A 15865-nucleotide genomic window follows, 5' to 3' on the forward strand; every position below is an offset into this window, starting at 1 on the left:
GGCTCAGAGGAGAAATCCATGGTCCCTGCTTTCCAAGGAGTACACATGTGCAAGAGACAGATGAGGGGCACAGAGAGAGAAGACTATGGGGGCAGGGCAGGGGGTGCCGAACTCAGAACGAACCAGCTTCAGGTTGTAAACTGGAACGTTGTCACTAGCACGTTGAAACCCCCGTGGTCCCAGCTTTGTGTGCCAAGCTGGGCACCGGCACTTTTGTGGAAAGGAAATCACCAGCATGGGCTGCTCGCTAAACCTACCCCTCAAGGCATACTTGGTCTCACAGAGGGCCACCCTCGGCCCTCGTGCCCGGGCTGCTGCCTGGGGCTGCACAGCTTTCCTGCTCCCATCTCCCGCCGGAAGTGCTGGCACTACCGCCGACTGGCAGTGGCTCTAGAACTGGAAATCCCAGGTGGATCCAGGATCTGCAGTCAGAAGACAAAACGTTCTCGGCGTTCCCTAGCAACCCAAGCTGCTGCAGCCTGCAGTTCCACAGCTGACGCCCTTCCATCCATTTGCACTGAGGCGTTTGGTTTTTGGTGCTCCAGAACGCTTCCTAATGTTCCTTCAATGATCCACGAAGCCATTTGCTTAATCTCCCTCCCTCCTCCTCCTGCCCCCACCCCGCTCTTCCCCCAGCTTTTAGTGCAGTGAACCCTCTGCGGCAGATGCAGTGAACAGGAGCCCCGGGTGGCTTGTTGAACAAAGCCCTTGTTCCAGAGTGGCAGCAGCATGGGGGTTACCCCCCTTTCGGTGATGCTGCCCACTGTGGGCTGTGCTGGGAGGGTGGGTAGGAGGGGATGGAGGGGATTCAGAGACAGAAGCAAAACAAGCCCAGCTCCAGGCAGAGGTGGAGGGGGAGAGGACAGGGAGGGGGAAGAAGGGGTTGAGGGGATTAGAGGAGGAGGAATCGGGGTGCAGGAGGAGGGGGAGAAGAAGTGGAGGAGGGAAAGGAGGGGGAAGGAGGAAGGAGGAAGGGGAAGAGGGGGAGGAAGGAGAGGAGAGGCCACTTCGTTTATTTATTACGATGCTAGTTGCAGTGTCGGTCTCATGCGTGGGGAGCAGCCTGTATTTTATGTTTTAATCCTCCAAGCTGTGTGTGTGGGCTGGGGATAATTACATTGAAAAATGTGTATAATATGCAGAAGGTTCTCTTTGTGGGGAACAGGAATGCTCCAGTGGAATATCTTCCTCATGGCAACCGACGCACTTTCCATAAGCCGCTCGGGAGGTGCCAGTAATTGGGAGCACAGTGCAAGCCCGGGGCTGCTCCACCGCCCCAAGACGGCCAAGTCCTCCTCTATTTTAGGGGAGGCCTCGGCATGGAGGAGAAAGGCCGGCATCCCCTCACCCCCGCCTGCCCGCCAGGCCCGCAGATGACAGGCGGGATACAAATGGGAGCCTGATTGCTTTCTTGGTGCAGCCTTGGGGCTGCCGCTGAAGAATGCGGGAGGAAGATGACAGGCAGGCAGCTAAGAGACGGTGCCACGGTCTGTGCACGGCACACACACACGCGCGTGCACACACCTTCATGGCGTGCACCCGTCCACACACGATACCCCTGTGCACGTGCAAACACCCACACTCGCCCCTCTTCATACACACACATACATACACACACACACACATCCACACCTTCAGACACGCACACACACAGGCTCACATGCGCGACCACACACATGCACTCAAATGCCCACAAACTCATGTTCACGTGTGTACGCGTTTACACGAATTCAGTCTTACCCATCGCCATACATGTGTCCATGTACACCTTCCGGTCTCTTACATGCTCACACACACACCCTCATATGGATCTGCACACACACACACAAGTACACATACCACTGCTGACCACTGTGAAGTGGAATCAGAAGCATTGCCAGTGACATTTTCATTTGGAATTAAAAAGAAAAGAAATGGACATCTGCCTTCCCTAAAAGAATATCCTCCACCCTGACATTCGGAATGTGTATATTTTGGTGCACGTGCTTTAGTGACGGCACCACTCACTTAATTTGAGCTGCATGGCGAGTTTGCAAACTTTCTTTCAGCTCATGCCAACTGCTGATTTGATGCCTGTTTACCCAGAAACTGCAGATCTGGTGGAAAAAACACCCCAACCTATAGAGGTGCTAATAAGTCTGTCTTCACACGGTGGGCCAGCATCCCAGAGAAGGAAATCCAAGGGGGACAGCAGCACGGTCCCCGGAAAGCCTGGCTGTGGTGAACAGGGCTTCTGGCTCCCTTGGGACTCGGCTGGTTATTTCGTAGGAAATTGAATTTCTTGGTACATTAGAGGATATGCTAATGAGTACTAATGAGGGGCCAGGAGGGCTGGGGTGGGCGCGCTGTGACCTGGGCAGGCTCCCACTCCTGCCTCTGGGATCCCTGGCTCCCCCTTCTGCTCTCCTGCCGGACCGGCCCAGTGCCACCCCCATGTGCTCTCCCTGGGCACTCTTGAGAGTCTGTGTTGAGCTCAAGCTGCGTGCCAGCCTCTGGCCACACCCAAACCTGCCTTGGGCAAAAGCTCTTAGACAACTTAGGGCCTACCGAATTCAGCCAGATTTTCTCAGCCTCTTAAGGCTGCTTCTCGGGACCAGCCACCCTGTCTAGCTCATCTTCTGCTAGTTCCCCACCCCTGCCGCCTTGGGTAGACAGATAGCACTGCTCATTGTTCCCTGAACTTGCCCTGGTCCTACACCTTGGCCAACTCTACCAGTCAATTGGACTCTGCCTCTGCTAGTTGCCATCTCAGTGAGAGAAGAGCTCAGCTTCCTGGGGTGAGGTGGGGGATCTGCAAGGCCTAGAGCGTCTGGCTCCCTGCAGCAGCCAGGCTGCCCCCTGTTACATTCCCTTGTCCACTCAGCCCCAGCACACTGGCCACGCTCGAATGCTGGGGCTCACCCCCACTGCAGGGCCTTTGCACGGCTCTTTTTGCTGGAAGTTGTCCACCCAGACTTGCACACGCTCGCTCTCCACCTGCTAGGTCATTCCTGGAACGTCACCTCCGTGAGGCCGTGCCTGGTCACCCAGTTTGAAGCGGGTGACCCTCCACCCAGTCTACTCTGCTTCCTCCTGCTTTCCCCTGCAGCCCTTGCCACTTGACACACTGTGTGCTTCTAGAAAGGAAGCTTTTGGAAGGCACACGATCTGACTGTTTTGGTTACTACTATATCTTTGCACCCAGCACAGGAAGCAGGTACTTAGCCGATCCACGGTGGACTGTTGAAAAAATTAATGATGAAGTCCGTCCAGTCATCAGTGTCTACCCAGCCTTACCAGCCCCCCTTCAAGGTGGCCCGTTCTGGGTTTGTGTTAGGCTGGCAAAAGGTGCTGAACTTTTCTTTCTCTGTACTCTATACCTGTGTTCAGGGTTCTCGCTGTGTACTGACCCGGATCACAGACTCATGCTTTTTCAATTGAAAATATATTGAAAGTTTATCTGTTTTTAAGCATTTTACTCTATACCTGTGTTCAGGGTCCTCGCTGTGTACTGACACAGATCACAGACTCATGCTTTTTCAATTGAAAATATACTGAGAGTTTGTCATCTGTTTTTAAGCATTTTACATGTATTATCTGATTTGCAATTCACAAAATGCAAATGAAGTAGGTGGGTTTATTATACCCATTTGACAGATGAGCAAACTGAGGCTCAGACAGGTGACGTGACTTGCCCATGTCACACAGCTTCCACGTTCCTGTGCTCTTTCTGCTAGACCCCGCCACCAGCACTATTTATATCCTCTCTCCCTGGTGGGCAGTGATCCCTGTACCTTAGTTAGCAGTCAGATCTCCATATCAATCTAGGCCATGTCTGAAGGGTGAACCACAGCAAGAAGACCCTATTTTTCAGCCAAGAGAGCACGTCCACACCTGAGAGCGCAGGAGAGAACTTGTTCCCACTGAAGAATGGGTTCCTTTTGAGGGTCTCTAATCTGGCACTTCCTGGCCATGTGACCTCAGGCATATTTTTTTTACTCTTTGAGTCTCTGTGTCCATATTCGTAAAATGGGTCTACACATGCCTCCAGGGTAGTCATGAAATGGCACAGTTGATGTATATAGAAGGACCTCAGTGATTTAGACTTGTTCCAGCCTCCAAATAATCTTTCAGTAAATAACTTGAGAATTCCTGACTCAGGGAAGTCCACCCACCAATTGACGCATTTGTCATCACTCAAGATCACTTTTGCTTTATTGGGCAGCCACCCTGCCCTGGGCACCCACAGGGGTCAGCAGGCAACCAAAAGAGAGGGGTGCAGGTGGTGTGGGAAAAAACCCAAACAGAGGAGGGGGTACCCAGAGCCCATTCAAGCCCGCGTGGGAAGGACAGAGGCAGCCGCGGGGACAGGCGGCCTGGGGGCTTGGGACATGGCTCAGGGCGCAAGGATGCAAGCTGGCGGGAGGTGCCTGCCTTTGCAGCCCCCATTCTGGGGACATTTCCCTGCCGCAGCCTCTCAGCCACCACGGAGCAAACAAAGCCAGAGGTGCCGCTGCAGACACTGCACGCGGCTGGGAAACGGGGGCCGTCTGTACCTTTCAATGCTCTCATCTCATTAATCTTGCACCTCTGCAGTCCTTCTGAAGAGCGCACTCACAGCGGCTCATTCATTACAGCTCTAATAACAGCGGCAGGCATTAAAGCAGCAGGCTGTGGAGGAACTGGCCTCTGCAGCTGCGGAAAGCCGATACCTTTTTAAATACATTTACACAGCAATAAATAAAAGCGGTCTCAGTTTACCTCTTTATTAAACTCTATTTGCTCGTTGGAGTTAAGGGCCGCATTTGTGTCTTGCTATTCAAATTTATTTGTGCACATCTCCTAGGCTGGCCACATTTATTCCACCACGCAATAATGGTGGCTGGAGCTTAACGGGGCCTTTCATCACCAAGCAGCCCTCATTAAGGGCTCTGCTCCAGGCTCCTGGGCTCCATTTGGCCACCATGAAGACCACCCCCATTATCCAGAGGGGAAAAGGAAGGCAGAGAGCGAGCACGCCTTGATTAGTCTCACCCAGCAACCAGCCAGCTGATGACCTGAGGCTGATGAGATCGGCGTCCCCCACGCTCTAGTCCAGAGATGGTCCCCCGAGGGGGCTGCTACCTCTGACGCCAACCCACTTCCACAGTGTTGGAGAGTCACAGGCGAACGAGCACAGCTCAGGCTCTGAGGCAGCACGCGCCTCTGCAAAATGATTTTGACTTTGGACCTTCTCTCTCTATCTCCCAATACCTGCTCTTGTTCCACGGAACCAACATTCTGTGTACGTTTGTGGGAAGTGCAGGATTACCAGTCGGGAAGGTTTCCCCCATCTGGGATATCTTGACTGCTCCCATCATGGATAATTTCTCACCTCGAAAGGCAGTTTAAAGAGTTAGGTGAGAGTCTTACTACTGCCTCCCTCACGGGACCCTATTTTCTTTGAGAATCCTGGACTCTCTGAAAAAGCCCCCAGCGGATGCGTGAGCACATTCGCCAGCCATAAACCCCTGTACCAAGCTCATGGGGTGCTGCCATTCTTCTGACTGTAATGCCCCAAAGCCTCAGGGCCCAAGTCACTGGCCGCTGTCCAGATTCAGGCCAAAGCGAGAGGGCACCAGGGTGCTGGCTGATGGTGACCGGAAGACTTAAGTGGGGTGGGACTTCCTGGGCAGGTGTAAAAACAGGGTTTTGCAGCTGCAAGATGGGGAGAGCCCCAGGAGGGTCATGTGAGGATGTCTGGAAGTGTGGACCTGGCTTCCAGTGGAGTTGAGTGGTGGCTTATCCCCCAGGGAGGTCCAGCTGTGAATGAACTGCTCTTCGGCTCACCTGGGGAGTACTCCCTCTCCACGCTCACTGCAGTGGCTCATCTGTACTGACCATGAGTGACACACCAGGAACATGTTACTACCTTCAATGAGATAGCACACTCAGGAGGTAGCAAGAAGATTATCCCCATCTCACTGATGGAGGAAGTGGGCACAGAGAAGCTGTATGCCTTGCTCGAGGTCACAAAGCTAGTCAGGATTCCAGTTCAGGAAATCCACTCCCATTCTTAATGCCACACTATTGCCACTGTAGAAGAAGTGTCAGGAATCATTTCAGCACCAACGGGCCACGGAGTGGTGCTGAGGGATCCCTGAGTCAGAGACTAAGGAAGGCTCTGCAGGGTCAGAGTGCTGAAGGGCCCCCAAGGTCCTGCAACCAGTTCATAGCTCCAAGTTACACCGAATATTGGAGTCTTCTTTCCCCAGGATTTTCTACTACTTCCTGCCCCCTCCCCTCCATTCTCCCCCATCACACACCCAAGAGTGACCAGGCCTGGGCACAGTAGAACAAACAATGATCAGGAGACCAGCAGATAAGAATTCTTGTCCAAGATTTCCCCATCCTTGGGCAGGTCACTTCACCTCTGTGGGAGTCAGAGCATGAATCCACATCTTATACATGATTCCAAGCCTGGTGTGGAGATTTCTTTTAAAAGAAAGAATACAGGGGATGGCCTCAGGCTGGCCTTGAATCCTGGCTTGCTGATTTCCAAGCTATGCCATTTCAGGCAAGATTCGCCACCGCTGTGGGTTTCAGTGTCCACATTTGGAAAAAGGAGAAAGAACGCACACTTCACATACTGTGTACATAAGGCCATTAAAAGGATGGGATTTGCAGGAGGCACCCAGCACCTAGCACAGGGGAGATGCACAATAAATGTGGATGTATCAATAGCTCTCTTCCTTTATCTGAGCTTCTAGGCAGCTGTGGCAGAGGAGGGAGTCAGTTCTTATTTATTTATTTATTTATTTTTGGCTGCATTGGGTCTTCGTTGCTGTGCACAGGCTTTCTCTAGTTGCGGCGAGTGGGGGCTACTCTTCATTGTGGTGCGCAGGCTTCTCACTGCAGTGGCTTCTCCTGTTGCAGAGCACGGGCTCTAGGTGCGCAGGCTTCAGTAGTTGCGGCACGTGGGCTCAGTAGTTGTGGCACGTAGGCTCAGTAGTTGTGGCTCTCAGGCTCTAGAGCACGGGCTCAGTAGTTGTGGCGCATGGGCTTAGTTGCTCCGCGGCATGTGGGATCTTCCCGGACCAGGGCTCGAACCCGTGTCCCCTGCATTGGCAGGTGGATTCCTAACCACTGCACCAGCAGGGAAGCCCAGGGAGTCAGTTCTTATAAGCTCAAGTGCAGGGAAAGAAAAACAGAGCAGCCAACTTACTGATTGATAGCACTGGAACACTGACATAACCAGGTCATGCCAACTAAGTGGCCAAGAAGGCTGACCACCACTGCACAATGAGAGGGGCGGGGCTGTTGTGCTCACCCTCTTTCCCCAGATCCCGAGCAGTCGCTGGGCAAACGCTATTCATTAGCTGGCCCAATGTTCACACTCAATCCCCTTTTCCCTTGTCTGCTGGAAATCAAAGTAGTGCCTTTCCCAGCCGCCCTTCCAGTTAGGACTGGCCAACGAAACAGAAATAAGAAATTGAAAAAATCTTCAGAGTGGGCAGTTTGCCTCCATAAAAGATTCTGCGGAGGTAAAGGATACATTCACCATCCTGATTGTGGTGATGGTTTCGTGTATCAGAAGTGATCGCAGTTAACAATACTGTATTGTATGTTTGAGAATTGCTGACAAAGTAGATCTGAAAGTTCTCATCAAGGAAAAGGATTGTAACTGTGGGTAGTGATGAGTGTTTCAACTTATTGTCGTGATCATTTTGCAGTATATACATATATCAAAGCATTATGTTGCACACCTAAAACTTAATACAATGTTACATGTCAATTTTATCTCATTTTTTCAAAAACTGATCAAATTGTACACTTTACATACGTGGAGTTTGTTGGAGTATGTTGAGTATTGGAGTATGTCAATCGTACCTCAATAAAGCTGTTTTTAAAAATCTCTGCTGGGGTTCTGGGAAAGATTGGCTTCCCTAATCAGAAGGATCTTCATGGAAAAAGCCTGTACTCTCCCCTCTTCCTGCTTCGAATGCTCATTGAATGCCTGAAGCCCGGGTTGGCCATCTGATACCAGGAGTGACCAATATGCTGGGAAGGCCAAGAGAGTTCCTGAGAGGGTGATGCTAAAGCCGTCCAGGGGTACTGGGCTGGCCAAAGATTCATTCGGCTTTTTCTGTAACATCGTATGGAAAAACCCGAAGGAACTCTTTGGCCAAACCAATACCTTTTTATTATTATATGAGGAAAATTCACACCAATTTGTTTAAACCCCTGTAAGTGAGGTATTGGGTTCCTTGCAGCCCAAAGCCTTCCTACATACATTTAGCTGCTCAATCAATATCTGTTGAATACATGCATTAAGGATTGGGTAAACCAATAATTTTAGGGGAAGAAGAGGTCCCTACGATCGTTCAGGCCTGAGATTAGAGCCAGCTCTGGAAGGACGGGGAGGATTTGACGAGGATGAGAAGGCTAGGAGGGCACGGGGCACAGAGATGGGGATGGGCAAGGCCCCCTCCTCCCAGATATACCCCCTCCCAGGCAGAGGCAGCTCTGCCCCCTCCCTCCGTGCTGGCTAATAAGCCATCCCATATTTGCTCTCCTCCCTACATTACTTTTCTCCAGTGGCAGAAAATTATAGCTGACAAGCGGCAATTGATCTCTTCACATTATTTTGAAGCAATTATATTGAAATGGGAAACAATGCTTCCAGGAAAGAGCCCGATAACAAAGTCCAACACAAAGCTCCCTCCAAGACAGGGGAGGCCAATTTGCTCTGCATAGAAACTGACCAAATTTCCTTCCCCTGAAATTATAGTTAATTATTGCCTGGAAATTTTCAAAGATAACTTCTGCTTCAATCCAAGGGCCAGAGAACAGGAGAGAGTCAGCCAGGCACCCCCAAGAGGGACTGCCTAGCCTTGGGCCTGCTGGGAAACCCCAAAAGGGGACCCTCAAAACCCCATGTACCAAGAGGTGTTCTGTGGACCCAAGTGTCTACGGAAGGCAGAATGCTATAATTCCCCAAACTTAGAATAGCCGAGGACCCCTAAGAAGAGCAGAGCAGATTCCCACTAACCCCCAATATTGACTTAAATTATTGTATTTGAATGTCACTTAAATCTGTACAAACCAAAGCTAGGAATAAACTTCCTTTGCTTGTAGTTTGTATACAGTGATAAACAAAAACATCATGACAGATGAAAACATGATATAAAACCAGCAAAAGTGAATTAACAACATCAATTTAGTGTGAAAGATCATGCTGCCTCTGCCTTACCTGAATTCACACCTGAGACCTGCATCCGATGACACCGCCACAGCAGGGCCAAATCCTGTGAGATTTCCATGGTCCTGTTGCTGGGTGACATGAGATGAGGCCATTCCCCACCGCCTCCCTCCACCAGAACCTCTGTGAAGCATCCGTTCACACAATGCAGCCACGGTGCTACTTGGCGGTCATCTGGTGAGGGAGGCATCGCTGGGGCTGCCTTTGACCTTTCCTCATTAGTCTGAAGCATTTAATATGGTGCCATCATGATTGTAGCATATTTAGGACATCTGAAAAGGTAAGGGGCACTTTGGTGTAAGGCAGTTTTCTAGATTAGAGGTTGTTTACCTTGGATGCACGTTGGAGTTGACTGGGGAGACTAAACATTCTAATGCCCAGGCTGAATCAGACCAATTGGAACCTTTTATATGCCCTCTGGGTAATTCCAATAAGCAGCCAAGTTGAGAACCAACGATCTAGATCGGGTTCTCAAACTTGAGCGTGCATCAGAACGACGTGGAGAACCTGCTAAAATCTCCATCGCTTGGTCCCATCCCTAGAGTTTCTAATTCAGTATTTCTGGGGTGGGGCAGAGGAACTAGCATTTCTGACCTGCTCCCAGATGCTGATGATGATACTGGTCAGGGGACCATATTTTAAGGACCAACAACTTCAGTGATCTGAATAAGCTTATATTCACTTGTTCTGGATTATCTAGAATTAAAGCATTTGCACCAAGAACTCATATGAGTCACAGAGAGTGCATCTGAGAACCCATTTGTGAAATATCCATGTAGTGGACCCAGCATTGGACTTGGAATTCAAAAAGCAGGGCTCAAATCCTACCTCTACTCCTGTACTATTTCTCAGGTAAATCACTCACCTCTCTGAGTCCCAGTCTACGGGAATAATGTCCATCTCAGATGCTCAACATCACTAATCATTAGAGAAATACAAATCAAAACTTCAGTGAGGTACCACCTCACACCCGTCAGGATGGATACTGTTTTTTTAAAGCAGAGAATAACAACTGGAATAGGAATAAGAAAATAAGAATACTTGGAATGAGCACAAGAATTAGAGCTCACGTGTGCTGTTGGTAGGAATGTAAAATGGTGCAGCTGCTATGGTTCACGAAACAATTAGAAGTAGAACACCATATGATCTAGCAACTGCACATCTGGATATATGCCCAAAGAATTAAAAGCAGGACCTTGAAGAGAGATTTGTACACCCCTGTTCACAGCAGCCAACGGGTATAAGCAACGCAGTGTCCATCGACAGACGAACGCGTAAACAAAAAGTGGTCTATACGTACCATGGAATATTATTCAGCCTTAAAAAGGAATGATGCTCTGACACAAACTACAACCCGGATGAACCTCAGGAAAACTATGCTGGGTGAAATAAACCAGTCACAAAATGACAAATACTGTGTGAGTCCACTCATACGAGGTACCAAGAATACAGAAAGTAGAAAGGTGGCTGCCAGGAGTGAGGGGAGGGAGAGAGAGGAAGGAGACTTTTTTCTTTAAAAAGAAAGAGAAAGCGGCTTGGAGAATTCACCAAGGCGCTGCTCAGAAGTCAGGCATTGTTAGGTGGGGAGAAGATTCAGGTTCTGGAGATCTCTGTGGTTTGCTGGCTGTGTGACCTTGGCCAAGGTGCTTATCAGCACCGTTGGGATGAGGAAAGGACCAAGAATAGGTGACGGGTTTGTTATGAGGCTCAAATGTACAGGGAGGCACTTTTTAAATCGCAAAGCACTGAATGGCTTATTTTGTAAATTAAAACACACTTCAAAGGTTTTGGGGGACACTTGTGAAACAGTTTACAAAGGCCACACTAGTCCATCTCTTCTGTCCGTTTTCCGGGTGGTTTTCCTAAAGGGGACCCTACTAGGAGTTTGTTGAGAAGTCCCTTATGTTTGTAAAGCTGACAAAATTATCTGAATCCCAAAGATGGTTGCTTGTGGGTGGTCCCTACAATGGGACCTGTTTAATATCCTGGCATTTACAGTCAAGGAAACCATTAGAACTAGCTCCTCTTCATTATCTGCCCTATGAATAACTGATGCTCAACAACGTCAGTTGAATGAACACTTGAATGAAACAAATAAGAGGTTAGGTATGCCTGAATAGCACAGAGTTCAAAAATGTGCTAATGCTTCAACATTTGTAAGATAGCAAAGGGGAGGTCATTTTATGAGGAAACCGAGAAGCATCTTGGAAAACCAAGTAGAGTAACACGACAGCAGATGAATTTCATTTGAGGGAACAATTTAAAGTGTTTGTACCAGCTGATGGATTTGGAATTAGCTGTAACCTTTGAGAAAAAAAAAAAAAAAGGAAAAGATCTTGGTGTCGCTTTAGACTCAGTGAAAAAAAGTCAGAATATAATGGAAGACTTCACAATTGAGATGTTCAGTCTGACTGGGGAGGGGGGAAAGGAGATGGAAATTATTTTAATATCTGCAAGAGAAAGCCACTGAGAGAGGAGCCTGGATCATCTCCTTCCAAAGATACCTGGACTCCAAACCAGAGGGAAGAGAATCAAGTTTTAGGTTTATGAAAAACAGCAGATCCAAAGAGCTTTCTCTTTTTCGGAACACTGAAAACTAGCAGCTGGGAAGAGAATGAGGGGAGTTCAGATCAGGAGCTCGCATTTAGCTTATTCCATTTGGCAGAAGGCAGCAGTCACTCAGAATGAAAAGCCCCAAATTTAAGGCAGAAAGAAGGAAAGCGCTTTTTCTAGGCCATGTCTAATTAACCCTTGGAGCAACATGGCAATTTTGTTTTGCTGCCACTTCTCGCTTAGGAAGACTCAAAAATAAAGATTAAATATGGGGTATCTGTGAATGGTTATTCTCGCCAGGATGTAACTCGAAGAGGCCATCAATCCTTAAGCCCAGAGGAGCACCAGGGGCTAGCAGAACATTTCTGCTCTGACACATCCAATGCCGAGAATTAGATGCATAAAGGGAATGAGTCTGCCTTCTGGAGTCTTCGTCGATGGTTATAGTTTAAAAAAGGAAAAATGGAAAAAATGAAAAAAAAAAAAGACAAGTCAACTGTATACTTATTGCTGCTGGTTCTTCAAGGCAAGTAAGAGTTTCCTTTGTCTGCTGTATCCTGACAGTGACCCTGACTCTCCTGAAACAAGACTGTGTAAATAGACACATCCTTTCTTAAGGTCGTCTCTCTCATTCTCTTGAGGTTTGGGGAAGGATTTCTTAAATTGTTGTAAAAGCTATATGAAGAAAAAAAAAAAAAAAAAGAAAAGAAACAAGCCCTTGGCCCACAGGTGATCAGTTACTCTGGGCAAAACCCATTTGAAAGTCGTCTCAAATAAGCTGCAGAGCTGCTCTGAATGCTTAAACAGACATGACAGCCCAACTTTCAGGTGAAAGATCTGCTTTGGCTCCTGGTATAATAGCTGCATTAGCACCCCAGGCAGAGAATAACACCACCTCCACCTTGAATGTGCGAAATGTCCTCATGACTCAAAAGGCATGCAAACTGGCCAGGTGCTCTTTTTAAATGAAGGGACAGCATGTAAGCCGGCTGCACAAGACCCAACGACAGGCACTCTTCAGTTTAAGCAGGTTAGTTCTACCGAACGTCTAACGTCCAGATGTGATAAAGGAGGGAACGATGTACGACGCCTGTTTGGACAAAATGATCTCTAAGACCTCTTCTACTTTTAGTATTCCATGATTTTTTGAATCTTCAGGTAGTGCGTATACCATGCATCAGAAAGCGGCCTCTACTGGTGAGGTGTGATATTGCAGCCCAGCTCAAGTAGGCATGGTAATGGGAGTCAGCATGTTTAGGAAGTGCTTCCTGTATCAAATGTTTATGTGGAAATCCTTGGTTGAGAAAAACACAGGCTCAGATGGAGATTACGGAATGACCCTCAACTGAGAGGTAGGCTAAGGAGTCTTCCGTCCGTGGAGTACAAAACAAACAGCACTCAACGACCACAACCTCCTGTACTCCAGAGGGAGCAGATGCTGGCCCAAACCCTTCCTTTACAAAGTATCTTTGATTCAGTATTTTGAGATACTAACTTCGTAATGGAAGTCAATGGAAAAGTGATTTGTTTCGTCATCTCCCCACAGCCATTTAAAAAGTTTTCTATTGGGCTTCCCTGGTGGCGCAGTGGTTGAGAGTCCGCCTGCCGATGCAGGGGACACGGGTTCGTGCCCCGGTCCGGGAAGATCCCACGTGCCGCGGAGCGGCTGGGCCCGTGAGCCACGGCCGCTGAGCCTGCGCGTCCGGAGCCTGTGCTCCACAACGGGAGATGCCACAACAGTGAGAGGCCCGCGTACCGCAAAAAAAAAAAAAAGTTTTCTATTGCATGTGACAGTCACAGTATGGGAATCCTCTGAGTTTTAAGGCACATATACTTGGTCCCCAGAGAGCAAAGGCAGATCTGTCAAGACAGTTTAAAACCTCAGGTTAGAAGGATGAGGTCTGATGCACAGAAACACAGCACATCAGAGTTGGAAGGGTCCCAGAAGGCCATCTTACCCAATTTTCTCATTGTACAGATGCAGAAGGTGAGGCTCAAAGGGGGTGGTGATGTCCCAAGGTCTTTTCAGCAAGAGGTCAATCTAGTCAAGGACAGACTTATGGCTTATTGCTACCCAGGCCAGCGCTCCTTATAATTTGATAGCCCAGCTCCTGGATTTTTTAGTGAAGTTCCCATTTAAGTAGGCTGTTCTATAATCCTTCCAAAATATGATTTCATATTGGCAATTCTAGGAATTCTGCACCCAACTGTATTTTCCACACTGTCTCTCCCCCCAGGAAGTGATCCTGACTTTGATTCAGAAATTATGGTTAGGGTAACATCACACCCCTCTAATCGTATTAACCCAGATGACTATGTCAGTATGTAAGATGCACCTGGAAGGCTAACCACACAAGAGCGCGAGAAAGAGGAGCCCACTCCAGCCCACCTTGAACTCTCTTCCTGCAGAAAGAGCAGCTCCGGCCGCCCAGCCCCCAGGACCTCTTGCAGGAGAGGGGAACTTCCGTGCCCTTCAAGAGACAATTACAGTCATCTTAAAGGGAGTGGAATTAGAGAGAACGAGCCTCCATGGACTCAAGAGCTTCTTCCCTCCCAACATCCCTTATGTTCCTCATAATGGATCCTTTCTTTAAACATTACACCCCTCAATTAGCTCATAATTGCTGTCCATGCCATATGAATTATGCATCATGCAATGCAAATCCAGGTTCCCTGGCACTGGACAAATCACAAGCTGTTGAAGAAGCTGGAGTAATTACCAAAACAATCCCAGGAGACCTGGAGAAAATGAGCATTATCTGGTCGACGGGCCGTTCTTCCGCCCTGCCTTACCCATGTGTAGCCCAGATTCACTGCCACTCCACTCGGCTTTAAGAAACAGTTGCTGGGTTTAGAACAGGTGCCATGTGCCAAGCAATGTGCTAACATTGTACCTGCTTCGACATCTTTATTCCTCACAATCCTGGGAGGCAGGGACTACTATTTCATACATCACACACCTTAGCTTGAACTACCCTCTCCTTCTGGAGTTTCTGGGTTTCCCAGGCTGGGGCTTGGGTGAGGCTCACCTTTGCGACATAAATGGAAGCAAGGGCAAGTTCATGCAAGGAACAAATGTCATGACAAAGGATGGCTTAACGCTACTAAAAAAAAGGACAAAGAGGGCACTTTAGAAGCACTCAATTCATTAATTACTAGTCAATAAAACTACATTTCTAGAAACTACTTCTTGAGAACCACTAAGGGAGGGTTATTATATATATTCAAAAGCATTAAAATCACACCTCTTCCCATGTATTCAAATTCATGTACGCGGATTCCCAACAGTCTATGCTTTCAAACAACTACGTCAAATCATTTAGTTAATACTATACATATATAAGCACACATATGTGTGTGCGTTGGTTATGTCACATTTGATGGTAAGAAGAGGACATGTCCCCCTCAGTGCTTCCTTCCACCGCCATCTCTAGATTCTAAATTTGGAGAGTAACACATCACTGCAATTATACCGATATTCAGGTTGTTTCAGTAAGATATATCCAGATTTTTATATCCAAACCATTCACAATAAAACAAATTATTCTCTGTAAGTTCACTCAGCTTAAAGAGGTAAACGTCTATCTTCAGCTTCTACCCATTTTTTAGATAAATGTTAATAGTCTTCTCTTCCCTTCCCTACCTACCCTACCCGGAAATAATATTGAAGTAACTGCTGCTTCAAGCTTTTAATTATTCACTCATTTTCTCAATCATTTATTCATTCTTTAACGTTTATTTAGGATCTATTATATGCCAACATATTAAGCTAGGAACTGGTGTTGCCAAAGATAAATAAGACGTGATCTCTGTTTTTAAGCAGCTCATGGTTGAGTAAAGGACAGAGAAGGTATAGTCTGAAATGATTCCATGTGTCTGGGGCTCAAAAGAGCGAAGGACAAAGGATTTGGAGGCAGACAGGCCCAGCAGCACCACTTACTAATTTCATGATCCTTATAATGCTCAGTTTCTTTATCTGTAAAATGGGGGTAACGCTACAAACGTGTAGTGTTATAACACTAAGTAGCACTTTAGAATCCATTTTTACTCTTCAAATGTCAGGCATGCATCAGAATTTTTACTAAAACAAAA

The sequence above is a fragment of the Phocoena phocoena genome, chromosome 16, assembly GCF_963924675.1.
Source record: "Phocoena phocoena chromosome 16, mPhoPho1.1, whole genome shotgun sequence".
NCBI classification, from domain to species: Eukaryota; Metazoa; Chordata; class Mammalia; order Artiodactyla; family Phocoenidae; genus Phocoena; species Phocoena phocoena.